The sequence below is a fragment of the Schistocerca gregaria genome, chromosome 2 (genome assembly GCF_023897955.1).
Source record: "Schistocerca gregaria isolate iqSchGreg1 chromosome 2, iqSchGreg1.2, whole genome shotgun sequence".
Classification (NCBI taxonomy): domain Eukaryota; kingdom Metazoa; phylum Arthropoda; class Insecta; order Orthoptera; family Acrididae; genus Schistocerca; species Schistocerca gregaria.
Genome location: NC_064921.1, coordinates 727353121 through 727368365, shown reverse-complemented (window position 1 = coordinate 727368365; position 15245 = coordinate 727353121). Strand labels below are relative to the sequence as shown.

Sequence of the window (15245 nt, the reverse complement as noted above, 5' to 3'; positions counted from 1 at the left end):
TATGTAGTCATGTCATTTAAAACAGCCTTTTTCATTTTTTACTATTGCTTCTGGAATAAATTGTAAGCACTTTGGTCCACATGGCAGTTGAAGCTTCGAAATTAATATCAAGGACACTGGCTTCTCCTCAGTTGACCTGATAATTTTTTGAGCAGCTCTTTCCAGTTGTGTACACCTTGTGCTGCCATCTAGGACTTGCGTAGCCACCTATGGCTTCTGGAAATTTCAAGTGCCAAGAGGGCTTGGGATAGTGTCAAAGACCAAATGATTTCATTAACTAGTGTGCAATAATGACATTAATACTGCAGCAGTACACGCATATGAAAAGTACCTTACAGTGCATTCACTGCGTAAGTCCCAGGTGGCAGCAGAGTATACGGAAATGAGAAGTGCAGCAAATACAAATATGAAAATATAGCACTGTGTATGAACAAAAGATAAACAAAGCATAACATCTGTAACTGATTACCACAACACCTCACATATTTCTCGTCAAATGTGCAAAGAGATACTAATTTCACAAACATATGGGAATGGGACTGTCAATTATTTTTTCTGTATCTTCAGTATTCAAACAATGTTAGCTGATTTTCCAATACAACAATACCATACTTAATAATACAAGGGTGGTTTGACTGCCTTGGTAAAAAATCGAGAAAAAATGTTTAGTATGTAAACAGCTCATCTTCTTTCTCAAAATAGTCTCCTTTTCAGGGGTTTACACTTGGTCCAACAATCATCCTACTTCTTCATACTGTTGGAAACTAGGCTCCATCAGACTCTGCAAATTATGCACTGGCTGCAATTATCATTTCCTCATTTGACAACAATTTTCTCCAGCAAGTTTCAAGTTATGGAATAGGAAGAAAGCACTTGGGGCTCAGCCTACGGGAATAGGGTGGATGAGTAATCAGTTCAAAGCCCAGTCATGTACTTTCACCATTGTTATCACTCATGTGTAGAATGGTGTGTTATCCTGGTGAAAGAGCACTTTTTTGCATGCGAATCTTGGTCTTTTTCCAGCCAACACAAGTTTCAATTGGTCCAACAATAAAGCATAATAGGATCCAGTTATACACTCCTGGAAATGGAAAAAAGAACACATTGACACCGGTGTGTCAGACCCACCATACTTGCTTCGGACACTGCAAGAGGGCTGTACAAGCAATGATCACACGCACGGCACAGCTGACACACCAGTAACCGCGGTGTTGGCCGTCGAATGGCGCTAGCTGCGCAGCATTTGTGCACCGCCGCCGTCAGTGTCTACCAGTTTGCCGTGGCAAATGGAGCTCCATCGCAGTCTTTAACACTGGTAGCATGCCGCGACAGCGTGGACGTGACCCGTATGTGCAGTTGACGGACTTGGAGCGAGGGGGGTATAGTGGGCATGCGGGAGGCCGGGTGGACGTACCGCCGAATTGCTCAACACGTGGTGCGTGAGGTCTCCACAGTACATCGATTTTATCGCCAGTGGTCGGCGGAAGGTGCACGTGCCCGTCGACCTGGGACCGGACCGCAGCGAAGCACGGATGCACGCCAAGACCGTGGGATCCTACGCAGTGCCATAGGGGACTGCACCGCCACTTCCCAGCAAATTAGGGACACTGTTGCTCCTGGGGTATCGGCGGGAACCATTCACAACCGTCTCCATGAAGCTGGGCTACAGTCCCGCACACCGTTAGGCCGTCTTCCGCTCACGCCCTGACATCGTGCAGCCCGCCTCCAGTGGTGTCGCGACAGGCGTGAATGGAAGGACGAATGGAGACGTGTCGTCTTCAGCGATGAGAGTCGCTTCTGCCTTGGTGCCATTGATGGTCGTATGCGTGTTTGGCGCCGTGCAGGTGAGCGCCACTATCAGGACTGCATACCACCGAGGCACACAGGGCCAACACCCGGCATCATGGTGTGGGGAGCGATCTCCTACACTGGCCGTACACCTCTGGTGATCGTCGAGGGGACACTGAATAGTGCACGGTACATCCAAACCGTCATCGAACCCATCGTTCTAACATTCCTAGACTGGCAAGGGAACTTGCTGTTCCAACAGGACAATGCACGTCCGCATGTATCCCGTGCCACCCAACGTGCTCTAGAAGGTGTAAGTCAACTACCCTGGCCAAAAAGATCTCCGGATCTGTCCTCCATTGAGCATGTTTGGGACTGGATGAAGCGTCATCATCTCTACGATCGTCTCCATGGGAGAATAGCAGCCTGCATTGCTGTGAAAGGTGGATATACACTGTACTAGTGCCGACACTGTACTAGTGCCGACATTGTGCATGCTCTGTTGCCTGTGTCTATGTGCCTGTGGTTCTGTCAGTGTGATCATGTGATGTATCTGACCCCAGGAATGTGCCAATAAAGTTTCCCCTTCCTGGGACAATGAATTCACGGTGTTCTTATTTCAATTTCCAGGAGTGTAGTTCTGCCCTTTTCCATGGAATCTACGAGCATTATTCCTTGGGAATCCCAAAAAAAAGGTTGTCATCCTACCAGGTGACAAAATGGTCTCTGCTTTCTTCGGTGCACTTTCACCAGCCTTTATACATTGCTTTGACTGCCATAGATCTAAGTTTCATCAACACTCACAAATTTGAGCAAACAGTCTTACAGATTGTGATCAAACATCACCCTACAATGTGTTGAAATGATGTGCCACATGCACTTTTGTTTGACTGTGAGCAATTACAGCATCCACTATGCACATACACTTTGTGATTAAAAGTATCCAGACACCCCCAAAAACATACATTTTTCATATTACGTGCATTGTGCTGCCAGCTACTGCCAGGTACTCCATGTCAGCGACCTCAGTAGTCATTAGACATAATCAGAGAGCTGAATGGGGTGCTCCGCGGAACTCACGGACTTCGAACATGGTCAGATGATTGGGTGTCACTTGGGTCCTACATCTGCAAGCGAGATTTCCACACTACTAAGCATCCTGATGTGAGAGGGAAGTGGAAACATGAAGGGACACATATAGCATAAAAGCGTACAGGCCGACCTCTGCTGACAGAGAGACAGTCGGCAGTTGAAGAGGGTCATAATGTGTAATAGGCAGACCATCACACAGGAATTCCAAACTGCATCAGGATTCACTGCAAGTACTATGACAGTCAGGCGGGAGGTGAGAAAACTTGGATTTCATGGTCAAGCGGCTACTCATAAGTCATGCATCACACCAGTAAATGCCAAATGATGCCTCGTTTGGTGTAGGGAGCATAAACGTTGGACGATTGAACAGTGGAAAAATTTAGTGTGGAGTGACAAATCATGGTACACTATGTGGTGATCCGATGGCAGGGTGCGGTTATGGCGAATGCCCGGTGATCATCTTATCTGCCAGCATGTGTAGTGCCAACAGTAAAATTCAGAGATGGTGCTGTCACAGTCTGGTCGTGTTTTTCATGGAGGGGGCTTGCACCCCTTGTTATTTTGCGTGGCACTATCACAGCACAGGCCTATATTGACCTTTTTAAGCATCTTCTTGCTTCCCACTGTTGTAGAGCAATTTGGGAATGGCAATTGCATCTTTGAACATGGTCGAGCACCTGTTCATAATGCACGGCCTGTGGTGGAGTGGTTACATGACAACATCCCTGTAATGGACTGGTCTGCACAGAGTCCTTACCTGGATCCTACAGAAACCTTTGGGATGTTTTGGAATGCCAACTTCGTGCCAGTGCAGCACTCCATGAAGAATGGGCTGCCATCCCCCAAGAAACCTTCCAGCACACGTCTGAATGAATGCCACTGAGAGTGGAAGCTGTCATCAAGGCTAAGGGTGGGCCAACACCATATTGAATTCCACCATTACCGATGGAGGATGCCATGAACTTGTCGGTCATTTTCAACCAGGTGTCCACATACTTTTGATCACATAGTGTAGCTTTTTCATAGCAAATTCTCCATGCTCGATATATACACTCACTCATTCAAGATGCGTAAGTCTCAAGCAATCTTCCGAATTTTTATTCAGTGGTCTTACATTGTCAATGGTTTCCTTTGTCGTGATCTCAATTGAATGGCAGGAGAATACTTAATCTTCAGTGCTTGTCTGACCAGGTTTCCATTCATCACTGATCTTCATCCAATTCTGTTTTGATTTGTGTGGCAGACTCTGCAACCCTTCAAATGAAAATGTTTAATAACAGCACAAAGCATTGTTTGCTCCATTTTCAGTCGCAGTGGTCACACTGACCAATTCAGACAGCTGAACTGTACACAGTACATTGTTGGAATTCCTAATACAGTTCTTGGAATAATCAAGCTCACTAACCATTAAGATGCAACAAAAACGTTGCATCCTTTGATGGAAACGTAATTTATTAACTCTCACAGCACAATAAATAACTTTCTACCAATTTACCATCCTGATTAACTGTCGGCATAATTGGATACAAATGCGTTAAGACACTGATGTTAGATGATCTTGATACAGCCCCCTTGGTATCTCTAATTTCCAGGGCTTCCCTTATATGAATTTCCTCTTCGTATCCCAATTGGTCAAAGTTGAAAAAATCCTTACTGAACAATGGGATGAGTTTGTTTATCTCATCTACAAACAGTTTGCTGTTCAGTGTCAAGTTGATGCTTTTTTTGAAATCTTATGTCTTTCAATTCTTTAGTGTGGCGAAGTTATGCAACCATCTACTGTTCCTTTCAAATCACTGTAATCTTTGTCACCCGTAATTTTATGAGTCTAACATAGTAAGTCACTGTCATGCACATCCTGCAAATCGTATCAAGTATCCTTGACACACTGGGAACACCAGTTTTTGTAACACGTGTGACTTCTTGTCCATTGAATGTCTAGCTTTTCTTATCCAGTACATGGTCATATTGCAGCAGACTTCTTCGTAAACTGCAATCTTCTATGTACATAATTATGCTTAGTGGCTGCTCTATGGCCACAGATCATCCTTTCCTGCATTTCACTGGTGATGGGATTTGTTTAAATGTCGCTTTCACTTGTTAAGCAAGTATCCTCATCTATATAGCCTGCACAGTCAAACATATACGACGCCATACAATCGACTTGCAGAAATCCTAATATTTCATCTGACACTTCTTTCTCACTCTGCGAAATTTGTAGGGTTCCTTCCTGATGAAATGTCGACTTTGGCAACAATTGTTGTAGATATAACACAATGTTTGCTTTGTTTATCACTGCCACTGCTCTACTCTGTATCAACATCATTAGTACTGTTACTTGTCAACTAAGCATTTCAGCTATGATCTGTAGCATCATGCTGTGCTCACCTTTGGGTGTCTCCAGTCCTGCCCCCTGTTGCCATTAACAGGTAATATTGTGGTTACATGGCCGACAATATGTGGAGTGTCAAATGCCACCAACATCATTGCCCTTTTGCGATCATGCACTCAAGGGTTTCCTTGCAAACCTTCATTGTTCCTCCTCCAGTTTTAGACCCACAAGTTTCCTAAGTCTCCATGATGGATTCCCAGGTTTTTAACACACAGAACAGAACAGAACACTTTATGCCGTTCAGGTCATTGGTCATAATCAATGGATTGATCCCAGTTTCCAATCATTGAGTATTTCATTACATTGGCAATGTTTACTCTCTACTCTGCATGTCCATTATTTTCCAAGTACCATCATCATCATCATCATCATCTAAATCTACATGGTTACTCTGCAATCACACTTAATTGCCTGGTAGAGGGTTTGTCGAACCATTTTCATACTACTACTCTACCATTCCACTCTAGACTGGCGCGTGGGAAAAAGGAACACTTAAATCTTTCTGTTCGAGCTCTGATTTCTCTTATTTTATTATGATGAGCATTTCTCCCTACTTAGGTTGGTGTCAACAAAATATTTGGAAGAGAAAGTTGATGATTAAAGCTTCGTAAACAGATCTTGCCACAAAGGAAAACACCTTTGTTTCAGTGACTGCCACCCCAAATTGCGTATCATATTAGTGACACACAAACTCCTATTGCGCGATAATACAAAACAAGCTGCCCTTCCTTGCACTTCTTCGATGTCCTCCGTCAATCCTTCCTGGTAAGGATCCCATACCATGCAGCTATATTCCAGCAGAGAACGGACAACTGTAATGTAGGCTGTCTCTTTAATGGGTTTGTCACATCTTCTCAATGTTCTGCCAACAAAGCGGTCTTAGTTTCGCCTTCCCCACAATATCATCTATGTGGTCTTTCCAATTTAAATTGCACGTAATTGTAATTCCTAGGTATTTAGTCTAATTAACAGCTCTTAGATTTGTGTGATTTATCGTATACCCCAAATTTATTGGATTTCCTTAAGTACCCATGTTGATGACCTCGCACTTTTCTTTGTTTAGTGCCAATTGCCACTTTTCGCACCATATAGAAATTCTCTCTAAATCATTTTGTAATTGGAATTGATCGTCTGATGATTTTACTAGTCGGTAAATTACTGCGTCATCTGCAAACAATATAAGGGAGTTTCTCAGATTATCACATAGATTATTTATGTAAATCAGGAAGAGAAGAGGGCCTATGACACTACCTTGTGGAACACCAGATATCACTTCCGTTCCACTCGATGATTTACCGTCAATACTACGTACTGTGACCTCTCTGAGAGGAAATCACGAATCCAGTCACACAACTGAGAAGATACTCCACATGCATGCATTTTGATTAATGGTCACTTGTAAGGAACGGTATCAAAAGCCTTCTGGAAATCTAGGAATATGAAATCGATATGAGATCCCTTGTCGACAGCACTCGTTACTTCATGGGAATAAAGGGCTACCTGCGTTGCACAAGAACGATATTTTCTGAATCTATCTTGGTTATGTATCAATACGTCATTTTCTTCAAGGTGATTCATAATGTTCGAGTGCAGTTTATTCTCCAAAATCCTACTGCAAATTGAGGTCAGTGACATGGGTCTGTAATTCAATAGGTTACTCCTGTTTCCTTCTTGAATATTGGTGTGACCTGTGCTACTTTCCAGTCTCTAGGAACAGACCTTTCGTCAAGTGAGTGGTTGTATATGATTGCTAAGAAAGGCGCTATTGTGCCTGCATACTCTGAAAGGACCTGATTGGTATACAATCTCGACCAGAAGACTCATTTCTTAAGTGATTTGAGTTGGTTTCACAACACCTGAGACATCTACTTTCATCACTCCTGCTAACAGCTGTTCTCATATAAATTCTGGAACATTTACTTCATCTTCATTCATGAAAGAATTATGGAAAACTGTATTTAGTAACTCTGCTTTAGTGGTACCATCATTGGTAACATTTCCAGCACTATCACGCAATGACAGTATTGACTGTTTTTTTTTTTTTTTTTGCCACTCATGTACTTTACATATGACCAGAATCTCTCTGGGTTTTCTACCATATTTTGAAACAATATTTTATTGTGGAAACTATTAAAAAGCATCTCGCATTGACGTTGTGACATTACAGCCCTTATCACTGCAATTTTTAGCATGTATAAGATTTTTTTTTTTGTATTCGCGTCAATATGTGCGAACTTTTAACATATACCAATGAATGTTGTAACCAGATATCTTTGCCGCACTCCTGAAAAGCGCAGAATATCACGATAGCTATAAACTGTTATACGCTGCTATCGATCAGTAAAAAAAACGACACACCTATGTTTCAAAATAACAATTGCCAATTTTTACTTCTGCAGGGAGCCGCACCACTCTCTAGCTGTTCTTCTGTGAATGTGTTGCAAGTCGGACGCAAAAGTATTGTGCTCCATACTGATATAATCATTTTATTGTAACTTTAAGAGTTTAAGTGATTAAAAATATATGTAGCCACAAACAAGCGAGAATGTGTATCATGAAAATTCGCTCCACCGCCACAATGGGTGCCCATGTTAATGTAAGTTTCCGTTTCATAATACTTGAAGCCTTGAAGTTTATTTAATTTCAAAGAAAATCTCTCAACCTTATTTTCATTAATTATACTTGTGATAATCATTTCTGTTTAAAAGATTTATGCAGCTTATGATCCAGCGTGTGTTCTGTCGGAACAGGAGGCTGTCGTGACGACATCGTTATAGTATTTATTCCAAGTTCTTTCAGTTCCGTTCAAATCCAATTAGTTGGTCCCTTAGGTTTCTTTCATGTAACTTCTGTCTATTTTCTCTGCGCGATCTTCCTCCGAAAAAAAATTTCTGTTCATTTTTTAGTAATTTTCGATATTGCGAATGAGAGAAGACAGCCGCCTCTTGCTCCGAACGGAACACCACGACTTTTCTAACATCGGAGAGTACCTCATGAATTTTCCGCTAAAAGGTAATATAATTTCTTAAAGCTGGATCAATTACACATGTTGCTGCTGTTCTCCGACAAATCTGGTGTGATTAATAGTAATTTATTCTGTCACGACAAAAAGAACCAATTTTATTTTTACCAAAGCAACAAAGCTTTCAATTAAATTACTAAAAAAAAAAATCATACCAGAATGTCCACACTAAATTTCGAGCTTCCGTGAAACTTAGGCAGTCTTGGGAATTTTGCGTTGTTCTGAATTTGGCATGCTTTTTTTCGTTGCATTTGCAACAGTGTTCTGACAAGTTTTGTGTATCATGGTGGATCAGGTCTTTTTTTTTTTTGGGGGGGGGGGGGGGGGGGAGTCATCTAGGATGACTCTCCCCGGTATGCACACAGAGTGCACATTTGCTTTCCTCCCATCCTTAGCTGCCGAAGTACTTCCAGCAGTGGGTAACACCTCAAACCTGTTACAGAGGCATAAGGGTACAGCCTTGCGGCCAGCACCAACTTTTGCTTTTCACCCTGGGATTCGCAAACCCCTCCACATTTCACCAACCACCATCAGGCAAGTGACAACCGGCAGGGATGTCCTAATCCGAGGGTGCAGTGACATCAGAGATTCCAGACACCATAGCGCTCGCCTCGGATGTCCCACTGTCACTGTGGGTACAACTCTCAAACACTATAATACACCTGAAATTTATGAATTAAACTATTTAAGTACCCAAAAAAATGCAAAGAATTTAAGAATTAAACTATGAAACAAGCCAGTGAGCTCAGAGTAAGACTTACTGCTGGCTGCTGCTTATCCAATGGTGGCAGGGAGATAACTGGCCATACAGTTCTAGTTTTTCACACCCTTTTAAAGATCCTGTTCCACTTCTGTTCATGTATAATTTTCACTATCCTTCCTCCGACAGCAAAGTCTTTCTTGATCATGGGCAACCAATGGGTTCGGGGGTCTTCCTACTGGGTGTTTTCCTTCCATCACATCTACACTGAATTAATTCCAGATATGTCTCTTCATTTTAATGAAATTTGGGGATTATCATCCTCTAGATGTTCAGTTTATTTACAGTTCAAAGCAATATTTCAATTGCAGTAATGTTTTTCAATCTTTCTTGTTGCCAGTTCATTTAAAAGTTATATGGATTTCATGTATTCATTGTTGCTCCTTTTGTTCTTGCAATATTGTCTCTGAGTATAATTTTGATCTATTGATTTCTATTTCTAATAGCACTTTCCACATTGCCATTCAGAAATATCATTCAATCTTTTCTTATATTACTTGCTACCAATGTAACTTCTGTGCTCATAAAACATAGGCTTTCAACCTTCGTTGATTTTTGTTATATGAGTGTTAGGCCATGGACCAAGGCAAGATTATGTGCCTAACATTATGTCAGAGTCTTCAAAGCCTCTCAATTTCTCCAGCATTAGGAGACATTCATTGTAAATAATCGTATCGCCTCTTGTCTGCTATGATGAAAGGGTACAAGTACAAACAAAACAGCAACAGAAAGCAAAAGATACTAAAGTGCTGTCACCTGCCATTGCGTGATACCATGCCCATGACACCACTTTGGTGTTGCCACTGAGCGAAATTATGGCCAACACCATGTGTTGATCGCTATTTTGCGCACGACACCACTGTGGTGTCGCAGGCCACTGAGCGATACTATGCACACGACACCACTGTAGTGTCGCCAGCCGTTGACCACTGTTTCAAGCATGACTCCACTGTTGTGTTGCCGGCTGTTGACCTCTATTTCGCACATGACACCACTGTGGTGACACCGGAGGGCACAGTATTAAAATATCCAGACTTCTTACAAGAACTGAAAACCTACTTTATCCTTCCACATTTCCAAACACAGTACCAGTTGCAACTGTCACACTGTTGCTACAAGGATAGAGCAGGAGCAAAAAAATAGCAAAATTGTCCACAAACAATTAATGCTGTACTAGTGACATTACTGCAGAGATTATATCACTAATTTTTGTAATATACATTATTACACTTAAATGATTCTTTGTCATGTGTGTTTGACAGATTGAGATCTGAAGAACTACCAATGAGGGCAGGACAATGTGAAGCTAGCATGTTATCAGAAGCTTCATAGGGAACTACTGAGATTAAGCCTACCTGGGAAAATGTCACTCAACTTAAAAGAGTGCAGCAGTCAGTCTTCTGGAATCCAATTTTCATAATGCTTACAAAATCCCAATTACGTACACAGCCACTGCCAATTTTCACAATCTGACTGCTGCATGCATGGTGACGCATGTTATCCTGCTGGGCCACACACACACACACACACACACACACAGATGAAAGAATGATGATAAAAGGGAATGCACAGGTGTTGTTTCTATGAGGACTTTCCTTCTGCAAATATTTCAAGCTTTATTTTCTAAAACAGTCTTAGCTTGTTTATCTTCTGCCCTCTATAGGCTTTCAAATACTCATGTTTGTTGACAAGGAGTGGCAACTTTACACTAGTAAACGGTGTGCTTCTCCAATTCAAGATGTTTCTTTACATTATCTACATCTACATCTACATCCGTACTCCGCAAGCCACCTGACGGTGTGTGGCGGAGGGTACCCTGAGTACCTCTATCGGTTCTCCCTTCTATTCCAGTCTCGTATTGTACGTGGAAAGAAGGATTGTCGGTATGCTTCTGTGTGGGCTCTAATCTCTCTGATTTTATCCTCATGGTCTCTTCGCGAGATATACGTAGGAGGGAGCAATATACTGCTTGACTCCTCGGTGAAGGTATGTTCTTGAAACTTGAACAAAAGCCCGTACCGAGCGTCTCTCCTGCAGTCTTCCACTGGAGTTTATCTATCATCTCCGTAACGCTTTCGCGATTACTAAATGATCCTGTAACAAAGCGCGCTGCTCTCCGTTGGATCTTCTCTATCTCTTCTATCAACCCTACCTGGTGCGGATCCCACACTGCTGAGCAGTATTCAAGCATTGGGCGAACAAGCGTACTGTAACCTACTTCCTTTGTTTTCGGATTGCATTTCCTTAGGATTCTTTCAATGAATCTCAGTCTGGCATCTGCTTTACCGACGATCAACTTTATATGATCATTCCATTTTAAATCACTCCTAATGCGTAAGCCCAGATAATTTATGGAATTAACTGCTTCCAGTTGCTGACCTGCTATTTTGTAGCTAAATGATAAGGGACCTATCTTTCTATGTATTCGCATCACATTACACTTCGCTACATTGAGATTCAATTGCCATTCCGTGCACCATGCGTCAATTCGCTGCAGATCCTCCTGCATTTCAGTACAATTTTCCATTGTTGCAACCTCTCGATACACCACAGCATCATCTGCAAAAAGCCTCAGTGAACTTCCGATGTCATCCACCAGGTCATTTATGTATATTGTGAACAGCAACGGTCCTATGACACTCCCCTGCGGCACACCTGAAATCACTCTTACTTCGGAAGACTTCTCTCCATTGAGAATGACGTGCTGCGTTCTGTTATCTAGGAACTCCTCAATCCAATCACACAATTGATCTGATAGTCCGTATGCTCTTACTTTGTTCATTAAACGACTGTGGGGAACTGTGTCAAACGCCTTGCGGAAGTCAAGAAACACGGCATCTACCTGTGAACCCGTGTCTAAGGCCCTCTGAGTCTCGTGGACGAATAGCGCGAGCTGGGTTTCACACGATCGTCTTTTTCGAAACCCATGCTGATTCCTACAGAGTAGATTTCTAGTCTCCAGAAAAGACATTATACTCGAACATAATACGTATTCCAAAATTCTACAACTGATCGACGTTTTAGATATAGGTCTATAGTTCTGCACATCTGTTCGACGTCCCTTCTTGAGAACGGGGATGACCTGTGCCCTTTTCCAATCCTTTGGAACGCTTCGCTCTTCTAGAGACCTACGGTACACCGCTGCAAGAAGGGGGGCAAGTTCCTTCGCGTACTCTGTGTAAAATCGAACTGGTATCCCATCAGGACCAGCGGCCTTTCCTCTTTTGAGCGATTTTAATTGTTTCTCTATCCCTCTGTCGTCTACTTCGATATCTACCATTTTGTCAACTGTGCGACAATCTAGAGAAGTAAGCACAGTGCAGTCTTCCTCTGTGAAACAGCTTTGGAAGAAGACATTTAGTAATTCGGCCTTTAGTCTGTCATCGTCTGTTTCAGTACCATTTTGGTCACAGAGTGTCTGGACATTTTGTTTTGATCCACCTACCGCTTTGACATAGGACCAAAATTTCTTAGGATTTTCTGCCAAGTCAGTACATAGAACTTTACTTTCGAATTCATTGAAAGCCTCTCGCATAGCCCTCCTCACACTACATTTCGCTTCGCGTAATTTTTGTTTGTCTGCAAGGCTTTGGCTATGTTTATGTTTGCTGTGAAGTTCCCTTTGCTTCTGCAGCTGTTTTCTAACTCGGTTGTTGTACCACGGTGGCTCTTTCCCATCCCTTACGATCTTGCTTGGCACATACTCATCTAACACATATTGTACGATGGTTTTGAACTTTGTCCACTGATCCTCAACACTATCTGCACTTGAGACAAAACTTTTGTGTTGAGCCGTCAGGTACTCTGTAATCTGCTTTTTGTCACTTTTGCTAAACAGAAAAATCTTCCTACCTTTTTTAATATTTCTATTTACGGCTGAAATCATCGACGCAGTAACCGCTTTATGATCGCTGATTCCCTGTTCTGCATTAACTGATTCAAATAGTTCGGGTCTGTTTGTCACCAGAAGGTCTAATATGTTATCGCCACGAGTCGGTTCTCTGTTTAACTGCTCAAGGTAGTTTTCAGATAAAGCACTTAAAAATATTTCACTGGATTCTTTGTCCCTGCCACCCGTTATGAACGTTTGAGTCTCCCAGTCTATATCCGGCAAATTAAAATCTCCACCCAGAACTATAACATGGTGGGGAAATCTACTCGAAATATTTTCCAAATTATTCTTCAGGTGCTGAGCCACAACAGCTGCTGAGCCCGGGGGCCTATAGAGACATCCAATTACCATGTCTGAGCCTGCTTTAACCGTGACCTTCACCCAAATCATTTCACAATTCGAATCTCCGTCAATTTCCTTCGATACTATTGCACTTCTTATCGCTATAAACACGCCTCCCCCTTCACTGTCCAGCCTATCTCTGTGGTATACATTCCAATCAGAGTTTAGGATTTCATTACTGTTTACGTCTGGTTTCAGCCAACTTTCTGTTCCTAGTACTATATGGGCGTTGTGACCGTTTATTAATGAGAGCAGTTCTGGGACCTTTCTATAGACGCTCCTGCAGTTTACTATTAGCACATTAATATTGTTATTCCTTGTTGCATTTTGCCTACTCCTGCCTTGCCGCGTCTCAGGAGGCGTCTTGTCGGGCCTAGGGAGGGAATTCTCTAACCTCAAAAAAAAAAAAAAAAAAAAAAAAAAAAAAAAAAAAACCATGTGCACTCCACACGTACTCCGCTACCCTCGTAGCCGCTTCCGGCGTGTAGTGCACGCCTGACCTATTCAGGGGGACCCTACATTTCTCCACCCGATAGCGGAGGTCGAGAAATTTGCACCCCAGCTCTCCGCAGAATCGTCTGAGCCTCTGGTTTAAGCCTTCCACTCGGCTCCAAACCAGAGGACTGCGATTGGTTCTCGGAACGATACTACAAATAGTTAGCTCTGATTCCACCCCGCGAGCGAGGCTTTCCACCTTCACCAACTCCGCCAACCGCCTGTACGAACTGAGGATGACCTCTGAACCCAGACGGCAAGAGTCATTGGTGCCGACATGAGCAACAATTTGCAGTCGGGTGCACCCAGTGCTCTCTATCGCCGCCGGTAGGGCCTCCTCCACATCTCGGATGAGACCCCCCGGCAAGCAGACAGAGTGAACACTGGCCTTCTTCCCCGACCTTTCCGCTATTTCCCTAAGGGGCTCCATCACCCGCCTAACGTTGGAGCTCCCAATAACTAATAAACCCCTCCCCCCGTGTGCCTGCTCGGACCTTGCTGAAGGAGCAGCCACATGTCCACTCACAGGCAGAGCGGGTGATGCCACACGGCCAGCCTCCACATTGACCCTCCGCCTCGTGCGCCGCTGAACCCGCCACTCCCCTTGGGGAGAGGGTGGCCCAACCGCGCCCGGTACCCGCGAAGATGTCTCGACAGCAGGGACAGTGGGTGAAGCATCTAACACCTGGGGTGCACCATGCGACGTACCAGACTCCCCACTGCCGCTACACTCCGAGGCAGCAGCCTGAAGACGGCTGACCGCGGCCATCAACACGCTCAGCTGTTCGCGAAGAGTGGCCAGCTCCTCCTGCGTCCGTACACAGCAGCCACACATCCTAGCCATCCTAAGAAATCAATTTACTATAGAGTGTTAATCAGCTTTTAACTAGACTGCTAATTCACTAAAGGCGGTTGATTATTGACTAAACTGTGATTGCTAACCACTTCTTGTAGAAACAAGGAAAATAGCACTACCTGTCTCTGGACGGTATTGAAAACAAACACTAGCACTACTAGCACTATGGCTGGCTAAAGGGACTCTGACTGTATTCAAAACAAACACGAGATCTATGGAACACTTAATAGCACTCTACTATTAAAGCTTCCTAAAAGCAAAAACACGCAGAAGAAGAAGTGACAAGTAAGAAAAATACAGATAATACTTAAATTAAGGTAGCTCGCTGCACAGCAGACGTGAAGCAGACGGCGGTTAGGGCGACACTTTTCTTTTCCAACCCAATTCTAAAAATACAAAATCTGCAGCACATTGGTCTCCAATCTGCAGCCCAGATTAGCATATTACAGAACCTTTTTACAAGCATTCACAACTATCCAACCCATACTTGTCAACACTACAGACAGAATAGAATGGAAAATAGCTCTATTTGCACTTTGCAGGAAGACACTCAGCACAGTCAAAATAAGTGGATTGGTTTATTTTCTGTTCACATGCTTACTAATG

The 15245-nt window shown here is 43.1% G+C and overlaps 1 long non-coding RNA gene across 1 annotated transcript in view; it reads left to right on the top strand.

The window, feature by feature from the left end:
- Window positions 1-7616: 7616 nt before the first annotated feature.
- The window catches only part of LOC126334855 (uncharacterized), a 48906-nt gene continuing 41277 nt past the window's right edge, over window positions 7617-15245 (top strand). The window contains exon 1 of the long non-coding RNA XR_007564780.1: window positions 7617-7868. This is a non-coding gene — a long non-coding RNA (uncharacterized LOC126334855). The remainder of the gene's footprint in view (window positions 7869-15245) is intronic.